Source organism: Dermochelys coriacea, chromosome 1 (assembly GCF_009764565.3).
Source record: "Dermochelys coriacea isolate rDerCor1 chromosome 1, rDerCor1.pri.v4, whole genome shotgun sequence".
NCBI classification, from domain to species: domain Eukaryota; kingdom Metazoa; phylum Chordata; order Testudines; family Dermochelyidae; genus Dermochelys; species Dermochelys coriacea.
Window position 1 is genome coordinate 325,595,355 of NC_050068.2, and position 19,835 is coordinate 325,615,189.

General features: G+C 40.9%; 1 protein-coding gene across 1 annotated transcript in view; it reads left to right on the top strand.

Moving 5' to 3' along the window:
* Positions 1–19,835, top strand: part of COG5 (component of oligomeric golgi complex 5) — a 318,307-nt gene that overhangs the window by 63,414 nt on the left and 235,058 nt on the right. The gene's annotated exons all lie outside the window — the stretch shown is intronic.

Here is a 19,835-nt window from a genome sequence, read left to right on the forward strand (position 1 = left end):
TCATAGAATATTCATATTGTTTATTAAGAGGGGGTAAAAATCCAATTTAGTTCATAATCTAAAGAGTGATTTTTCCAGATCCCATTACCGTGCTCAGTGCATGTACAGTTATGCAGTTTGACAACATAAATTAAATTTAGGGAAGTACTAACCTGTTTAAAAATGTTTGACTAATTTTTTCTAAATGTACCATATGTTTTGTCAGTGTATATTTTGTTTCTTGCATTCCATACTCTTTCTATCTCTGTTCCTGAGATCTACCCTTTTGGGATTTTGTTTTATGTAGTCTTCACTTTTTAAATATATAGATTTATAATTTATTTTTCTGTTCTATTCTGTTTGTATGGATGTTAGCAACATTGTCCGTACTATGAGGAGGAGAATAACCTAGTTCCTTGTCTTCATAAATTAGGACTAATCCTAAAATTAATTTAGGATGTGAATTAAATATATGCAGCCCAAAATAATAATCAGTGGATATTGTCTTGTGATAATAGAGATAATTTAGGAATTTTTTACTCTAAAATTATGTATTGCTATTAATGTTCCACATCAAAATGTTTTTGAATGATTCTGAATGTCTATAGATGTAATTTTTGAAAAAGTTGGAAAAATTATCAAATGTTAAAATACAGCTATTGCATAACAGATTTATCCATTTAGCAATTTTAATTGTATTTTTTTTTTGTAAAATTACCGTACTATTGTTGTGTACATATATAAAAATACATTTGTGTAATTCAGATGTTTGCATTTAATTTTGTTTCAGATTAGCATCAGTGGTGTTGATTTATTTTGATACATTGTAGGCTGATGCAATTTTCTAATTTTCAAGTGGTCACATCTATGGCACTTTAGGTAACTTGAACTTTTCCACCTTTTCCTCTGGGCAAGATCATTCAGAAAATACTGAAGTGGACAAAGATCACAGTGGGATCCAGAGATTTTGCTCAGCATCTTCTGTGACTTTGCCCCAGCTCCTTCTGACTTCTCTGGACCTTGTTGACCATGAGAGTCTGATCACAAGTTCCAGCAGCATTGTTCTTGAACAGTTGCATATGACAGAACAGATTCTTGGGCAGGTGAATTACATAGAAAATATGTGCAAGAGATGTACTTGTTCCACTTACAGTAGAGTTCAGGGTATGTTGGGGACATGTTGTTCAGTTGAATAGATGAATTCCCGTAAATACTCCAATTTCAGCTCTCTTCCAGGAGAGGCTGGATAAAGATGTAAGATGTTGAGGGGATGGAGGAGTTTTATCTGTAGGAATGGTGGTGGTGGTGGGGGGAGAGATGGATTTTAGATGTTATGGAGACAGAAACATCAGGATTTTGATGTAGTCTGGATGTGTGAGGCAAGGGAGGAGGAGGAGTCCAACATGACCTCCAGGTTACGGCCTGAGTGACGGAGGATGGTGGTGGTGGTGACAAAGCTTAGGAGTAGTAGAGAGAGGTTAGGAGGGAAGATAAGGAGTTCAGCTTTGATCACATTAAGCTTAAATTAGGGCTGTCGATTAATCACAGTTAACTCTCACAATTAACTCAAATTATTCATGATTTAAAAAATTAATCAGAGTAAGAAGAACAGGAGTACTTGTGGCACCTTAGAGACTAACAAATTTATTAGAGCATAAGCTTTCGTGGGCTACAGCCCACTTCACTGCTGAATGCTAAATACCAGTTGAAATTTATTAAGTATTTTTGGATGTTTTTCGACATTTTCAAATATATTGATTTCAAATACAACACACAATACAAAGTGTACACTACTCACTTTAGATTATTTTTATTACAGATATTTGCACTGTAAAAATGATAAACAAAATAAATAGTATTTTTCAGTTCACCTCATACTGGTATTGTAGTGCAGTCTCTTTATTGTGAAAGTGCAACTGACAGATGTCTGTCTTTTGTTATATAACTGCACTCAAAAATGAAACAATACAAAACTTTAGAATCTACAAGTCCACTCAGTCCTACTTCTTGTTCAGCCAGTCACTAGGACAGACAAGTTGGTTTATATTTATGGGAGATAATGCTGCCTACTTCTTATTTACAATGTCTCCTGAAAGTGTGAACAGGTGTGAACATGGGACTTTTGTAGCCGGCATTGCAAGGTATTTATTTGCCAGATATGCTAAACATTCGTAAGCCATTTTGTGCTTCATCATTCCAGAGGATATGCTTCCATGCTGATGACGCTTGTTAAAAAAAATGCGTTAATTATATTTGTGACTGAACCCCTTGGGGGAGAATTGTACGTCTCTGGCTCTGTTTTACCTGCATTCTGCCATATATTCGTGTTATAGTATTCTCTAGTGATGACTCAGCACATGTTCATTTTAAGAACACTTTCACTGCAGATTTGACAAAATGCAACGAAGATACCAATATTAGATTTCTAAAAATAGCTACAATACTAGGCTCAAGGTTTAAGAATCTGAAGAGTTCCAAAATTTGAGAGGGACGCGGTGTTGAGCATGCTTTGAGAAGCCTTAAAAGAGGAACATTCCGATGCGGAAACTACAGTACCCAAACCACCAAAAAATAAAATCAACCTTCTGCTGGTGGCATCTGACTCAGAGGATGAAAATGAACATGCATCGGTTCGCAGTGCTTTGGATTGTTATTGAGTAGAACCTGTTATCAGCATGGATACATGTCTTCTGGAATGGTGGTTAAAGCATGAAGGGACATATGAATCTTTAGCGCATCTGGCATGTAAATATCTTGTGACGTGGGCTACAACCGTACCATGAAAACATCTGTTCTCGCTCTCAGGTGACATTTTGAACAAGATGCAGGCAGCATTATCTCATGCAAATGTAAACCAAACTTGTTTGTCTGCGTGATTGGTAGAACAAGAAATAGGACTGAGTGGACTTGTAGGCTCTAAAGTTTTACATTGTTTTATTTTTGAATGCAGTTATTTTTGTACATAATTCTACATTTGTAAGTTCAACTTTCATGATAAGGAGATTGCACTACAGTACTTGAAAAATACTATTTCTTTTGTTTACAGTGCAACTATTTGTAATCAGAAATATAAAATGAGAACTGTACACTTGGTGTTCTGTGTTTGTAATTAAAATCATATTTTAAAATGTAGAAAACATCAAAATGTTTAAGTGGTATTCTATTGTTTAACAGTGCGATTAATCGCGATTCATTTTTTAAATCATTTTTAATCTTTTTTTAATCGCTTGACAGCGCTAATTTAAATTTTCTGCAGAGAGATCTGGGAGGAGAAGTAATATTGTATGAAGAGAAGTCGGGCGGGTGTGTGTGGATGGAGAGATTTACAAGCTATTAATTTAGAAATGGTAATTGAAATTGTGTGAGTGAATGACACCACCCCTGAAAAAGTGTAGAGCAGAAAAAGGAGGGGGCAAAAAAAAAAAAGCACCTTTACTTTCTCTACTAGTCATTATAGATGGAGTTGGCAGAGCTGGATATAGATAGTTTTCCATTATAAGAACCTGTTTTCAGTTGCTTATAGCTTTGCCAAACGATAGGTTTTTGGGGCAAAATTTCCTATGCTGGATGTCTACCTTAGGTGTAGTTTTTTTGGAAAATTTTTCAGCTAAAATGGCTCAGCCATTTGTAGGAATGAGATTAGAGAAAAATAAATTGATTTGTCTTGTTAAAAAAAAAATCTTTAAACTGTTCCACGAAGTTCTAATACCTCCCTGCTGGGGAAAAAGGGCTTGACATTTGGCACTGTGTGGGGAGGAGAGAGTGGCTGTGCTGGTGTCAGGGGTGCTATTTTTGTTCTTCTCATGAAAATTCATCTAAATTGGGCAAAGCTATGAGATTGTCAATGTTGATAGCTAAATTCTCTGAAGATGCCATTTGCACTGATCTTGCTCCATCCTGGGGTGCAGAGACTTTTTTCCTCCAGTTGCTCTTCCTGGCTGCCGGAGTCTGCTGTGATCCTGGCACTAGAATTGAGAACACAGAGACTGGTTTTCCTGTGCTACAGTCCTCCCTCCCTCTTGTCCCTGGAGCCCAGGTAGTATGGAGGAGGAATCATAGAATCATAGAATATCAGGGTTGGAAGGGACCCCAGAAGGTCATCTAGTCCAACCCCCTGCTCAAAGCAGGACCAAGTCCCAGTTAAATCATCCTAGCCAGGGCTTTGTCAAGCCTGACCTTAAAAACCTCTAAGGAAGGAGATTCTACCACCTCCCTAGGTAACGCATTCCAGTGTTTCACCACCCTCTTAGTGAAAAAGTTTTTCCTAATATCCAATCTAAACCTCCCCCATTGCAACTTGAGACCATTACTCCTCGTTCTGTCATCTGCTACCATTGAGAACAGTCTAGAGCCATCCTCTTTGAAACCCCCTTTCAGGTCGTTGAAAGCAGCTATCAAATCCCCCCTCATTCTTCTCTTCTGCAGACTAAACAATCCCAGCTCCCTCAGCCTCTCCTCATAAGTCATGTGCTCTAGACCCCTAATCATTTTTGTTGCCCTTCGCTGTACTCTTTCCAATTTATCCACATCCTTCTTGTAGTGTGGGGCCCAAAACTGGACACAGTACTCCAGATGAGGCCTCACCAGTGTCGAATAGAGGGGAACGATCACGTCCCTCGATCTGCTCGCTATGCCCCTACTTATACATCCCAAAATGCCATTGGCCTTCTTGGCAACAAGGGCACACTGCTGACTCATATCCAGCTTCTCGTCCACTGTCACCCCTAGGTCCTTTTCCGCAGAACTGCTGCCGAGCCATTCGGTCCCTAGTCTGTAGCGGTGCATTGGATTCTTCCATCCTAAGTGCAGGACCCTGCACTTATCCTTATTGAACCTCATTAGATTTCTTTTGGCCCAATCTTCCAATTTGTCTAGGTCCTTCTGTATCCTATCCCTCCCCTCCAGCGTATCTACCACTCCTCCCAGTTTAGTATCATCCGCAAATTTGCTGAGAGTGCAATCCACACCATCCTCCAGATCATTTATGAAGATATTGAACAAAACGGGCCCCAGGACCGACCCCTGGGGCACTCCACTTGACACCGGCTGCCAACTAGACATGGAGCCATTGATCACTACCCGTTGAGCCCGACAATCTAGCCAGCTTTCTACCCACCTTATAGTGCATTCATCCAGCCCATACTTCCTTAACTTGCTGACAAGAATGCTGTGGGAGACCGTGTCAAAAGCTTTGCTAAAGTCAAGAAACAATACATCCACTGCTTTCCCTTCATCGACAGAACCAGTAATCTCATCATAAAAGGCGATTAGATTAGTCAGGCATGACCTTCCCTTGGTGAATCCATGCTGACTGTTCCTGATCACTTTCCTCTCCTCTAAGTGCTTCAGGATTGATTCTTTGAGGACCTGCTTCATGATTTTTCCAGGGACTGAGGTGAGGCTGACCGGCCTGTAGTTCCCAGGATCCTCCTTCTTCCCTTTTTTAAAGATGGGCACTACATTAGCCTTTTTCCAGTCATCCGGGACTTCCCCCGTTCGCCACGAGTTTTCAAAGATAATGGCCAAGGGCTCTGCAATCACAGCCGCCAATTCCCTCAGCACTCTCGGATGCAATTCGTCCGGCCCCATGGACTTGTGCACGTCCAGCTTTTCTAAATAGTCCCTAACCACCTCTATCTCTACAGAGGGCTGGCCATCTCTTCCCCATTTTGTGATGCCCAGCACAGCAGTCTGGGAGCTGACCTTGTTAGTGAAAACAGAGGCAAAAAAAGCATTGAGTACATTAGCTTTTTCCACATCCTCTGTCACTAGCTTGCCTCCCTCATTCAGTAAGGGGCCCACACTTTCCTTGGCTTTCTTCTTGTTGCCAACATACCTGAAGAAACCCTTCTTGTTACTCTTGACATCTCTTGCTAGCTGCAGCTCCAGGTGCGATTTGGCCCTCCTGATATCTTTCCTACATGCCCGAGCAATATTTTTATACTCTTCCCTGGTCATATGTCCAACCTTCCACTTCTTGTAAGCTTCTTTTTTATGTTTAAGATCCGCTAGGATTTCACCATTAAGCCAAGCTGGTCGCCTGCCATATTTACTATTCTTTCGACTCATCGGGATGGTTTGTCCCTGTAACCTCAACAGGGATTCCTTGAAATACAGCCAGCTCTCCTGGACTCCCTTCCCTTTCATGTTAGTCCCCCAGGGGATCCTGGCCATCTGTTCCCTGAGGGAGTCAAAGTCTGCTTTCCTGAAGTCCAGGGTCCGTATCCTGCTGCTTACCTTTCTTCCCTGCGTCAGGATCCTGAACTCAACCAACTCATGGTCACTGCCTCCCAGATTCCCATCCACTTTTGCTTCCCCCACTAATTCTACCCGGTTTGTGAGCAGCAGGTCAAGAAAAGCGCTCCCCCTAGTTGGCTCCCCTAGCACTTGCACCAGGAAATTGTCCCCTACGCTTTCCAAAAACTTCCTGGATTGTCTATGCACCGCTGTATTGCTCTCCCAGCAGATATCAGGAAAATTAAAGTCACCCATGAGAATCAGGGCATGCGATCTAGTAGCTTCCGTGAGTTGCCGGAAGAAAGCCTCATCCACCTCATCCCCCTGGTCCGGTGGTCTATAGCAGACTCCCACCATGACATCACTCTTGTTGCACACACTTCTAAACTTAATCCAGAGACACTCAGGTTTTTCCACAGTTTCGTACCGGAGCTCTGAGCAGTCATACTGCTCCCTTACATACAGTGCTACTCCCCCACCTTTTCTGCCCTGCCTGTCCTTCCTGAACAGTTTATAACCATCCATGACTGTACTCCAGTCATGTGAGTTATCCCACCAAGTCTCTGTTATTCCAATCACGTCATAATTCCTTGACATCACCAGGACCTCCAGTTCTCCCTGCTTGTTTCCAAGGCTTTGTGCATTTGTATATAAGCACTTGAGATAACCTGTTGATCGCCCCTCATTCCCAGTATGAGGCAGGAGCCCTCCCCTCACAGACATTCCTGCCTGTGCTTCCTCCCGGTATCCCGCTTTCCCACTTACCTCAGGGCTTTGGTCTCCTTCCCCCGGTGAACCTAGTTTAAAGCCCTCCTCACTAGGTTAGCCAGCCTGCTGGCAAAGATGTTCTTCCCTCTCTTCGTAAGATGGAGCCCGTCTCTGCCCAGCACTCCTCCTTCATGGAACACCATCCCATGGTCAAAGAATCCAAAGCCTTCTCTCCGACACCACCTGCGTAGCCATTCGTTGACCTCCACGATTCGACGGTCCCTACCCAGGCCTTTTCCTTCCACGGGGAGGATGGACGAGAACACCACTTGCGCCTCCAACTCCTTTATCCTTCTTCCCAGAGCCACGTAGTCCGCAGTGATCCGCTCAAGGTCATTCTTGGCAGTATCATTGGTGCCCACGTGGAGAAGCAGGAAGGGGTAGCGATCCGAGGGCTTGATGAGGAAGTGGAGATAACCTGACTTGAATATGAAGGAAGGGAGAAGTGAGAAAGAGGGCTGTATTGCAGATGCCAGAGGCTGGGGAGAAGTGAAGGGGTGAGGATGTGGGGGCGAGAGTGGGACAGAAGCCAGTGGGAGGGAAGAGGTTGGATGGTATATAGGAGAAGGGGCAGGAGTCAGGTATGTGGGGGTGCAATGTGCAGAGGAGAAAGGAGGTCAGGAACAGGAGCTAGGGTAGGGTGGAGAGGAATTAGAGGTATGAGGAGAGAGATACATGGGGCAAAGGAGCAGCAGGGTCTGTAATTGCTGTATCATACTCCTTTCCAATACCTGGAATTGAACCCAAGAGTCTTGAGTCTCGACATTCCTCTGCTGTAAATAAATAGCTGTAAAAACCAGTGGCAAAATGTATGCCTCGTTCCCTCTTAGTTGTTGGTGCATAGAGAGGATGACAGTCTACTGCTGCTACCAATTACACCATTATCTCAAGTATCTGTGCTGTGGATCTAGCAGTCCAAACTCTGCTGATGACGCAAGTTGGCTCCACAAGAGAGAATTTCTGGGTCTGGGTTTCTTTTTTTAAAAAAATTAGAAAATTACATAAAAAAATACGTTCAAAGAGCATTAGTATTGTAAAGTCAAGCATTCATAATCCCAGGCTTGACAAGTTTATCAACTGTCTGCCTATTCGACCACGACAAAATATTGTCAGGTAGTGCAAGAAGAATGCCCTGGTGTAGGTGGCAGCCCAGCTCTTTGATTGGATCATGATGCCATTATTTCCATTTTTTTAGAACATTATTTTACATTTTTCTAAGTTAAAATAACACAATTAAGTAACTTGGCTTTTGTAATTAAGCATAAGTGTCTGTCTTAGGCTCAGCCTGTTGGAAACAATAGTCTTACTCTTTTTTGTTACGGTTACTTTTCTGATAAATTTGTGCTTTCAAGTATTTGACCATTTTTATGTTGATTTTGACAGTATTTGACTGGCCAGTTGATCGGGGTAGTGGAACCAGGGAGGGGGTGGGACTAGTGCCACCACAATGTATATATTATGGGGAGTAATCTATTTTCACCCTAACAATAGATCCTCTCTACTTGGGGAGGGTGTGAGACAAGACAGTCTTCCCTCTCTATCCCTGCCCCCTCAGAGCTGGGGAAGCAGTGGCTGAGCAGAGCTGTGTCATTTTGGGCACTGGGGGCAGAAGTAGGTTGTTTCCCTTCAGGGCAGGGGCTGCTGCTAATTTTGTAAAAGCAGCAACTGGGGCAGGGAGCTGGATGCATGGCTGTTCTGGGTGTCCAGTGTTTCGATGCTTTGCTGCTATAATTGTCCTGGCCATTCCACTTTCTCAGCCTACTGTACGTCTCCAAGGTCAAGGGAAGACCCTACCCAGAGCCCGGGACACTGCCGTAGCTTCTCTGCATGCTGGGCTCCTTGCTGCATACCCCCAGCCCCAAATAATAGCCCCTGCCCTGCATTCAGAGTGAGTTTCCATCACCTTTGAATTAACCAATTATTTTTGTACTGTCCCTTGTCTGTCAAATAGACAGCTTCTTAAACGTCTCCATTTTATGGAAGTACTTACATGCCTCTAATCACTTCCATTGTGCACAACGGAGGGGTTCTTTACTACTTAAACATTAAAAGCTCCTTTTTGATACTTGGCAAAAAGTGTGGTCTAACTAGCTAGCTAGATCGTAATATAAATAAACTTTAGCTTGAATATTGATTACTTTTCTTTAAACTTGCAATCCGTGCCCTTATCCCTTGTAGTTGGAGAAATTGTACATCTTTAAAACTGTTTTGAAGGTTGTTAGAATAGCAGGACTTCCATATTCCACCCTGGAAGAGACTACCTTTCAGAAATGGATAAATCCCTATAAACATTAATGATGGTTTTTGCTATATAAATGCAAGTGATTATTGGGATGTATTTTTATGATCTTTATAGATTTCATGGAAAATGTTAAATTGACTGTCACAGGGTGTGTGGCCCTTTAAGAGGGAGCTGGGGCCACTACTCCTGGACTGATCGCCTGATTGATTAAAAGAAAGGCACCTGGGCTTCAGAAGGGTCTTAAGAGCCTCCTAGGAGAGGAAAAATGGCCAGGGTCAGGAGCAGTGGGGGAGTGCTGGTGGAGCCAGCCCATGACCAGCTGGCTGAGCTGGGGCTGAGCTTATGAGAGATGAAGTCTAGTATGCCTTCAGAAAGGAGCAGCTTGAAAGTTTAGAGATTACGGACCAAGGATCGGGATAACCCTGTGATTCTAAAGGGGGATGGGTGAAGCAGCTGGAGAGTGAGAGATTTGGTGTTTAACTGGGGACAATTGAAGACAGGCCTCAGAAGGGAGAAGCTGTGTCTGGTGGGAGACTGAAAAGAGATAAAAAGAAAAGGAGTACTTGTGGCACCTTAGAGACTAACAAATTTATTAGAGTATAAGCTTTCGTGAGCTACAGCTCACTTATACTGTGTTTTAGAAACTGGAAAGCAGTGTTTAGAAACTGGAAAGCAGCCAGACCCAGTATATGTGCACCCAGCAAGAGGCAGGATAGAGAAAGATTGTCTTTAAGTTATTGTATGTTAATAAGCTAGTCCCCAAGAAGGGGTGCTATTGTATGACTCAGGCCTTGGTTGTGTATTGAGGAACTCTGAGGGGGATGGGAAACGGGGGCAGGAGCTGCAGAAATGCCTGAGGCTAGTGGCGGGTGTTGCAACATGTGTGGCATGTGTGCTCACAAAGTGTTTCTTTTAAAAAACATAAAATGACCATGAAATGTGATACTTTATTTTTTTCCATTGTTATTTTTTAACTCTGAGGATTTTGGCTGGTATTGAGAGCTTTCCATTCTCTCGTCAATGACTCTACAGTACTGACTTGACAACTCTACTTTAATTATTGTGAATTCTAATTATTGTGAAAGAGCTTGGAGCTATGGATGGTTGCATATATATAACTGTTATAAATCTAAATAAAAATACAGCTGCTGTTGCTCAACCTCAGCATCCAGGTGTGAATTGCTCCCTCCTAATACTGTGTGGGGAAGACAGTATTCTGTAGCCTTTCATGTATTGCTGAATGATTGGTTTCAGAGTGGTAGCCGTGTTGGTCCGTATCAGCAAAAACGAGGAGTCGTCCTTGTGGCACCTTAGATAGTTAGTTTGTTAGTCTCTAAGGTGCCACAAGGACTCCTCCTTGTTTTTGCTGAATGATAGAGGCGTATAAAGCAGAGCATTTGCATGTGTGTTGGCTGTAGAATGAGCTCAACTGAGCAAAAACTTCCTGACATTTGAAAGTCTAGGATGTTTGTTTTACACTGATTTCATTTAAGCATGTTGTGTGTTTGAAAAAGATTTGTGTAAGTTTCTCAGTGCTTGGAACTTTCTAAAGTAAATCTTCCACAGAGTTACAAAGCAAGTGCAAATTCTTTGTTTAGCCATGTACTGAAATATTTCAAGTACCTTAACAACATGTTTTGGGTATAGCGATCATGAAAATTATTTAAGGAATTACATTGTCTGTCATACTTGCTATTTTGCAATAAGAAAAATAGCACTCTTCCTAGTCACCTATATAAACAAAAATCAGCTTTAATAATTACTATTAGAGATCCCACCCAACAAGTGGTTGTAAGAGGAATTGCCAACATTTAAAAAAAAAAAAATTTGTTTCAAGTTGGGAACTACTTAGGTGTATCTGACTCAGTCCTGAATGGGAAGCTGCCTCCTCCAGTTTTCTGCTTAGGATAAGCATAAATAATCATATATAACAAGGTAGTCAACTATTTTTTGTCAAGGGCCAAATTTCTTGGTGTAGTCAAGGTCCAGACTCCAGAGAAAATTATAAAAAAAAAAACCAACAGTAATGATGATAATAAGTAAATAAAAATATTTTGGGGTCTGTTCAAAGGCATCTGGTGGTCCAGATTTGGTCCACGGTCCATATATTAACTACTCCTGTTATATACCTTCTAATAGCTCTAGCAGCGAAGATTCCTCTAGCCATGGTCAGAAGACACAAGGGACTTGTGATCTTTAATGACCACATCTGCCCAAGATTACCCCAGATTGTGATGCACTTACTTGCATGAGGAGTGTGTTACTAAGTAGTCTCATTGACTTCAGTGAGCCGACTTGTGGTGTAAGGTACTACTCAACATAAGTAAGGGTATCACAATCTGGTGCAGTGATAACCAAGTTCTATAGGCCTCTTTTTCTCTGTCATTTCTTTATATAATTTGCTTTGGAGTATGTAAAAAGCTTATCCAGGAGACATGCTGATTTCAAATAAAAGTTCAGTGATCAGTCATGCATCCGATGAAGTGAGCTGTAGCTCACGAAAGCTTATGCTCAAATAAATTTGTTAGTCTCTAAGGTGCCACAAGTACTCCTTTTCTTTTTGATCAGTCATGGTAACTAGGAATGTTTCTACATATATCTGTCAATGACAAATGCATACTGTACCTTTCTTCAGTCCACAAAATAAAATTTGTTGATGGCAATGATTTTTTTCTGTGAATGATAACTAGAAGTAATTAAAACTGTCAGTCCGGCCCAGACTTAAATTCTAATCTAGGAGCTCATTCATCTCCATTTGTTAGCAGTGATATTCTTACATTGTATTCTCAGAATCGAAACAGTAGCATGTTTATAACCAGTACTGTGTATAGAGTACTATCTCCTCACATGATTTAATATTTCATTTTAAAATGTTCAGTATTCTCAGTAAGTTGTGTCTCTCTCTCTCTCTCACACCCCCTGCTCCTCCCCCCCCCCCCCCAGTATTATCTTTGGAGTGATGATACTTTATGCTGTTGCTCAAGCAGACTATGATGCCTGAGCTGTTTATACATGTGCCATAAACAGACACATGAGGAATTGAATAAGTAATAAAATATAATGATAAATGCATAAAAGCAAGGAAATTGAACTAAGCTACTGGAAAAAGAAAAGGAGTACTTGTGGCACCTTAGAGACTAACAAATTTATTTGAGCATAAGTACTCCTGTTCTTTTTGCAGATACAGACTAACACAGCTACTGCTCTGAAACCTAAGCTATTGGAGTGTCTCAACTTCAGCCTTTAGTCTATCAAAACAATGTGTAGCCTAGACTGATGTATGTGCTGTAATACAAAAACATACCTAAGTTTAGACTATACTAAGCTTTATTATGTATCATCATACAGTTTTAATGTAGTGCTATGCATATTTAAACTGTGCTATCTGTATGTTTAAAATATCTCAAACATTTTTTCTTAAAGGTTGCAGAGTAGCAGCCATGTTAGTATGTATTTGCAAAAAGAACAGGAGTACTTGTGGCACCCTTAGAGACTAACAAATTTATTAGAGGATAAGCTTTTGTGGACTACAACCCACTTCATTGCATAGAATGGAACATATAGTAAGAAGATATATCACACCACCCACACCCACACAAGGTGGAAGTTGCCATACAAACTGTAAGAGGTTATTATCAGCAGGAGAAAAAAACTTTTGTAGTTATAATCAATTCTTAAAAATATTCTAAGTTAAATGGAAATATGCTATCTTCAGTGTTGACTTCTATCTGTGTGAAAAACACCATACACATATAGATTTGTAGACAATGAGAGCATATAAAGTACTATTAACTATTTCCTCCCTACTTCCTTTCACCCACTGGTCCCATACCTTGCTTAGGATTTAGAAATCAGTAACTAATGTTTAATACACACATTGACTATTCTCCCTTTTGGAGTTGGGAGGTCTTTCATTGAGTATGAATCTCTCATTGCACAGAATTACTTCCCTACAATTGTTCAATCTCCAAAAACTAGTTTCCAGAGATTTTTTACTCCGGGAGATCAGTGTTGAGGGATGTCTATGGCAAAATCCCACTTTCACAGGAAGTCATGGTAAAACTCCCATTGCCTTCAATGAGGGTAGCATTTGAATGAGTGAAAGATTTAATCATAAAGGAAAAGTTCAAGGCATCCAACAACACCCCCCACCCCCGCCAGCCCTCCCCCGGCCAGGTAGACTCTAAGTTTATATACTGTAACTAGGGTGTGTGTGTGATTTTTAAATGGACTGCTTTCAGCATTCTTTTTGTTTGCAGTTTTCAAGTACTAACACTTGTGCATGCAGTTGATTTGTCATTTGTGTGCAAATGTTTGTTAGTGCTTGAAAAGCACACATGCAAAGTTATTTAAAGGACACTGCATTTTCAAAAACGGGTCAGGATGTCTTGAGGAAAAGTGCTTTGGAAAATTGGGATGTCTGCCCCATATGGCTTCTCTATGGTAATCATACTTGTAACTACAGTACAGTTTTCCAGTAATCCATTTAAAGAAAGCCAAGCTAAGAAACCACATACATACATCTGGCTTCAGGGTAACTATGCATATGTTCACAACATGCCAACTTTGTCCTCCACTTTTCATGTTGTATGCTTTCAGGAGAGATTTTAGCTTGCATCCTTATTCTGCCTTAGCACTGGTAGCCTTTTTGAAATGGCCCATGCTGAGAGGCAACTGTATGTAAGACTAATTCAAGTCCCCTGTACTAAAACTAATATATTTGATCTATATGTGGAAGGAATGGGAGGAAAGGAGTTTTTGCCCTTAGAATTATTATTTTAAAACTTGATGTGGATGGGCTGGAAATAGTCTCCACTAAAGACACATTTTATGTGAAATAGCCTTCAAGCTATCTTGTAAAAATGTTAACCCTTTTGTTTGCTGTACACATCTAATGTATGATACGTTTATTGTTGGAAACTGGTTTGGTTGGCAGTGTGAAAAATATGACAGCAGCCTAACTGTATTAAAATGCTTGTAGACTCCCTGAACATAATCCCTTCTTTTCCATAATCAAAGTATTAGCATAATTAGAAATATATCTTCACTACTATAGGATACTGTCATGATGATACAAAGCTGGGAGGTATTGCCAATTCGGAGAAGGATCGGGATATTATACAGGAGGATCTGGATGACCTTGTAAACTGGAGTAATAGTAATAGGATGAAATTTAATAGGGAGAAGTGTAAGGTTATGCATTTAGGGATTAATAACAAGAATTTTAGTTATAAGTTGGAGACGCATCAATTAGAAGTAACGGAAGAGGAGAAGGACCTTGGAGTATTGGTTGATCATAGGATGACTATGAGCTGCCAATGTGATATGGCTGTGAAAAAAGCTAATGCGGTTTTGGGATGCATCAGGAGAGGCATTTCCAGTAGGGATAAGGAGGTTTTAGTACCGTTATACAAGGCACTGGTGAGACCTCACCTGGAATACTGTGTGCAGTTCTGGTCTCCCATGTTTAAAAAGGATGAATGCAAGCTGGAGCAGGTACAGAGAAGGGCTACTAGGATGATCCGAGGAATGGAAAACTTGTCTTATGAAAGGAGACTTAAGGAGCTTGGCTTGTTTAGCCTAACTAAAAGAAGGTTGAGGGGAGATATGATTGCTCTCTATAAATATATCAGAGGGATAAATACAGGAGAGGGAGAGGAATTATTTAAGCTCAGCACCAATGTGGACACAAGAACAAATGGGTATAAACTGGCCACCAGGAAGTTTAGACTTGAAATCAGACAAAGGTTTTTAACCATCAGAGGAGTGAAGTTTTGGAATAACCTTCCAAGGAAAGCAGTGGGGGCAAAAGATCTATCTGGTTTTAAGATTCTACTCGATTAGTTTATGGAGGAGATGGTATGATGGGATAATGGGATTTTGGTAAGTAATTGATCTTTAAATATTCAGGGTAAATAGGCCAAATCCTCTGAGATGGGATATTAGATGGATGGGATCTGAGTTACTATAGAAAATTTTTTCCTGGGTATCTGGCTGGTGAATCTTGCCCATATGCTCAGGGTTTAGCTGATTGCCATATTTGGGGTTGGGAAGGAATTTTCCTCCAGGGCAGATTGGAGAGGCCCTGGAGGTTTTTTGCCTTCCTCTGTAGCATGGGGCATGGTTGACTTGAGGAAGGCTTCTCTGCTCCTTGAAGTCTTTGAACCATGATTTAAGGACTTCAATAGCTCGACATGGTTGAGGTTTTTCATCGGAGTGGGTGGGTGAGATTCTGTGGCCTGCGCTGTGCAGGAGGTCGGACTAGATGATCAGAATGGTCCCTTCTGACCTTAGTATCTATGAATCTACTGTAACAGGATATTTCCTGATGGTCTTTAAGTGTATCTCTATATAAGAACTCGATGGGTCTAGGGACTAGCAATATTTTTCAGAATAAAGTTTATATACTTAAGAAATGTGATAATAAGGCTGAGCTGATGTAACCTCCTTAGTATAGTTAATAGAAATCTAGAGTCCAGTTTTCATTATCTTGAAAATTTAAAGTAAAGCAGCTGTTACAGTATATTTGGTGGGAGGAATAAACGTTGGTGTTATCATAGAAGTCAGAGAAATGTTATATTTCAGGTCCAGAATAATCACATTTTTCATTTGTGTGGAATGTAGAATAATTTACTCATAGAAATGTAGGTCTGGAAAGGACTTTGAGAGGTCATCTAGTCCAGCCCCTAGCACTAATGCAGGACCAAGAATACCTAGACCATCCCTGACAGGTATTTGTTTAACCAGTTCTTAAAAACCTCTAATGATGGAGATTCCACACTCTCCCTTAGTAAGCTATTCCAATACTTATTTTCTAACTGTAAGGATAGTTATTTCCTAATTTCTAATGTAAATCTCCTTTGGTGCAGATTAAGCCCATTATTACTTGTCCTACCTTCAGTGGATATAGAGCACAATTGATCACCATTCTCTTTATAACAGCCCTTAACGTATTTGAATACAAATATCGGGTCCCCCCTCAGTCTTCTTTTCTGAAGACTAAACATGCCCAGATTTTTAACCTTTCCACAGAGGTCAGGTTTTTTTTTTTTTTTTTCCATTTTTGTTGTCCTCCTCGGGACTCTATCCAGTTAGCCCACATCTTTCCTAAAGTGTGGCTTCCAGAATGCTCCAGTGGTGAGGCCTCCAGTCAAAGTAGAATGGGACAGTGTGTTACAAATGACACTTCTGTTGTTACACCCCAGAATATTAGCCTTTTTTTGCAGCTGTATCACACTGTTGACTCATACTCGGTTTGTGATCCACTATAACCCCCAGATTCTTTTCAGCAATACTACTGCCTACCCAGTTAGTCTCTGTTTGTACCTTTTTTTCTTCCTAAGTTTAGTAGTTGGTGCTTGTCATTATTGAATTACATCTTTTTGATTTCAGACAAATTCTCCAATTTGTCAAGGTCGTTTTGAACTCTAATCCTGTCCTCCAAAGTCCTTGCAACCACTCCCAGCTTAGTGTCAGATGCAGATTTTGTAAGCATACTCTCCACTCCCTTACCCAAGTCATGAATGAAAATATTGAATAGTATCAGACCCAGCACACCACTGCAGGCCCCCACTAGATACGCCCTCCCAGTTTGATAGCGAACCATTGATAATTGTTTGAATATGGTCTTTCAACCAGTTCTACAGCTACCTTATCCACTTTATAGTAACTTCATCTAAACCACATTTCCCTAGTTTGCTCATAAGAATACTATGTGCGACTGTAAAAAGCCTTACTAAAATCAGGATATATCTCCTCTACCACTCTCACCTCCCATCCTCTCAGAGCTTACAAATTGGTTGTTTCATAATTTGTTCCAGTATCTTTCCAGGTATTGACTTTAGGCTCACTGGACTATAATTTCCCAAGCCCTCTTTTTTCCCCCTTTTTAAAAGAAAGGTATAGTTCTCTGGGACCTCAACCATTACTATTCTTCCTTTCTTTCTTTCACATTGGGAATAGTATACTCTAGATTCAGAAATTTTTTCCTTGCCTATCTGGAACACTAAGAGATGGTATGTATTTACTCTCTGAATTAAGTAATCTGTCTACTTATTTGGCCTCCACCATAATATCTGAGCACTAACAGTGCTTTAGTATTAATAAATAAATAAATCAGCCTGAGCGGAAAAGTAAGGTCACACTCTTCCATTTCATTTTTCCTTCTGACAAACTCAGTGGTGTATAGGCAACATGACACACGTGTGTGTGTGTGTGTGTATATTTCCAGCTCATATATGGTGCCTGTTTATATTACTCTAGGCCCTCAGCAGTACTGTGTATGGCAAATTGCTGGTACGATTATGATGGGTCCCGCACTTCCTCTTCTGGGGGGGGAGGGGTTCAGGGCACAGTTTCCTGCCCCTGAACTAGGGTATCTACTGTCCCACTAATAACCCAGAGAAGGGTAGTGGAGAGAGAGGGATCCGGGCCCGCCCTCTACTCTGGGTCCCAGCCCAGAGGCCCTAAGGATAGTGGTAAATCACTTGAACTAGTGCTTCCTTCCCCTGGGCTTCTTCCCTCTCCTGTTCTTCAGCTTGTGAGGCTTCCTGCTCTCTCTCTCTCTCTCTCTCTCTCTCTCTCTGCACAATCTGGGTGTCTCTTTACCTAGTGTCTTGGTCTTCTAGCCAGCCACGGGACTTCTCCAAACTCTCCTCTACTTCAACTCCTCCAAACTGCACTTCTGCTCCAACTTCTTTCCCTGGCTGATTGAAACAGGTGTTTTTTATCAGGTGACTAGCTTCAGGTGCTCTAATTGGCTTCAGGTGCTTTTAATTAATCTATAGAAACCTTTCTTCCCTCTACAGGGAATAAGGGTTCTCCTCATCCTGGGACTTGCATATCTCTCCTATATCACTCTCCTGCTGCCTTCTGGCCATGCTGTATCACATGTGCATAATTTAAAAATATGTGAATTTAATTATCCAAATTTAAAAAATGATAGTAAAGCTCTGAAACGTTTTCTAATGTGTCAAAAGATAATCAAAACCTGCCCATCTCTGAGTAAATAGCCTAGAAATGTATCAAACACTGGCTTTCTTGGCCCAAAGAGGGAACTGAATTTTCTGGAGCATGCCCTTCTTCCCAGATGTACATATGTAGAGGTCATTGGCTCCGACAGCCCAGTTGACATCAACTGGCAAGATAAAGTAAGAGGAGAGGTACTTTCTAAAATACCCAGGAACTGAGCCTTACAGGGCTTTATATGTCAAAATCCAACATTCTGAATTGCATAAACTGGATATAGAAATTTAGGTACAGTACATTGTGGTTGTACCATACTGAAAAACTCTTATGACTCGGCATATCATAATCTATTGTTTGATGTGCTGACTGGGTGGTAATTATTTTCTCTAAGAAACATATCTTCTGTAAGTCAACAGTATGGTCCATTAACTACTGTGTTCAAAGTCTCCTGTGGATAGGTCCATTTCCCCTTTTCTTCTGACCCATCTTATTAGTGATCTCATTTGCATCACTTTACATTTAGTTGCATGGGAGGAGGAAATGGCTGTATGTGATGAGCCAGGGGTTGGGGTGGGTGAGATGGACTTTTTGCTGAGAGAGATGAACAAAGGAGAATGAAGTTGTGGGATCTGATAATTGAGAATACAGAAGTGAGTGAGCTAAACAGCTTTAATAAATTAAAATTGTGCAGTGAAATATTCTAAATACACTATTCAGGGTAGTCATGATGATATCTGTAGATACAGACTTCCCGGTTATTCCTTCTAAGTAAAGCTATTGTCAAAGAAGAAATTCAGCATTTTATATTGGTAGTTAGATACTACTCTTATATCTGAACACTGTCTTCTGAGAACATTCTTGTTTGCCAATAACTTGGTGTAAAGAAGATATAAAGATATTTTCCATCATCTCAAAAAAACAGAGACGAAACTAGGGTCCAATGTTCAGAACATACCTAAACAGTTCTCTGAATTCTGTGAATGTTGGCTCCATAGGAGGAGGACCCGTTTGCGGTTAAGGTAATTTGGTTGTTGCATCACAACCCTCCAACACCTACAGCAAACCTGCTTTGAGAAAGAAGGGAAATCTGGTCCTTTACATTTTTACTGTGTTGGTTCTGCACTATGTAGACTTAGCATATCTCCCCAACCTATGCCATGATTCCATAGGGATGGTGTAATTGTGTCTATAGCTTCAAAGTGGAAACATTCTTAAATGGTGAGAGGGACATTTTCCTGCCTCTTTCAAATCCTTCCCCTTCCTTCAAAATTAATATTCTGCTATTCATAGAGTGACAGTGGTGATCTTTGAGCTTCATGGCCCCACTTTTCTATCTGCTGACTGCTTCAAGCTACAGGTTCTTTTAAATTTCTTTAGACATATGCATGGCTCCCTTCCTCTACATTAGAATGTCTGTCATTGCCATGTGCAAGACTGCCATATATGGCAATCAGTTTGGGAGGATTCTGTCACTGAGCAGCTAGGAGTGAGTCTCCTTTGAGTAGCCATGTAATGCCAGGAGTGGTTGCACATGACCACCACACAAAGAGAAAAGCCCTCTCAGAATCTTGAGCAAACTCTGTGGCTAGTGACCTTTACAAAAATCACTTTGAGACCCAACCCTGCTCCTGCTAAAGTCAAA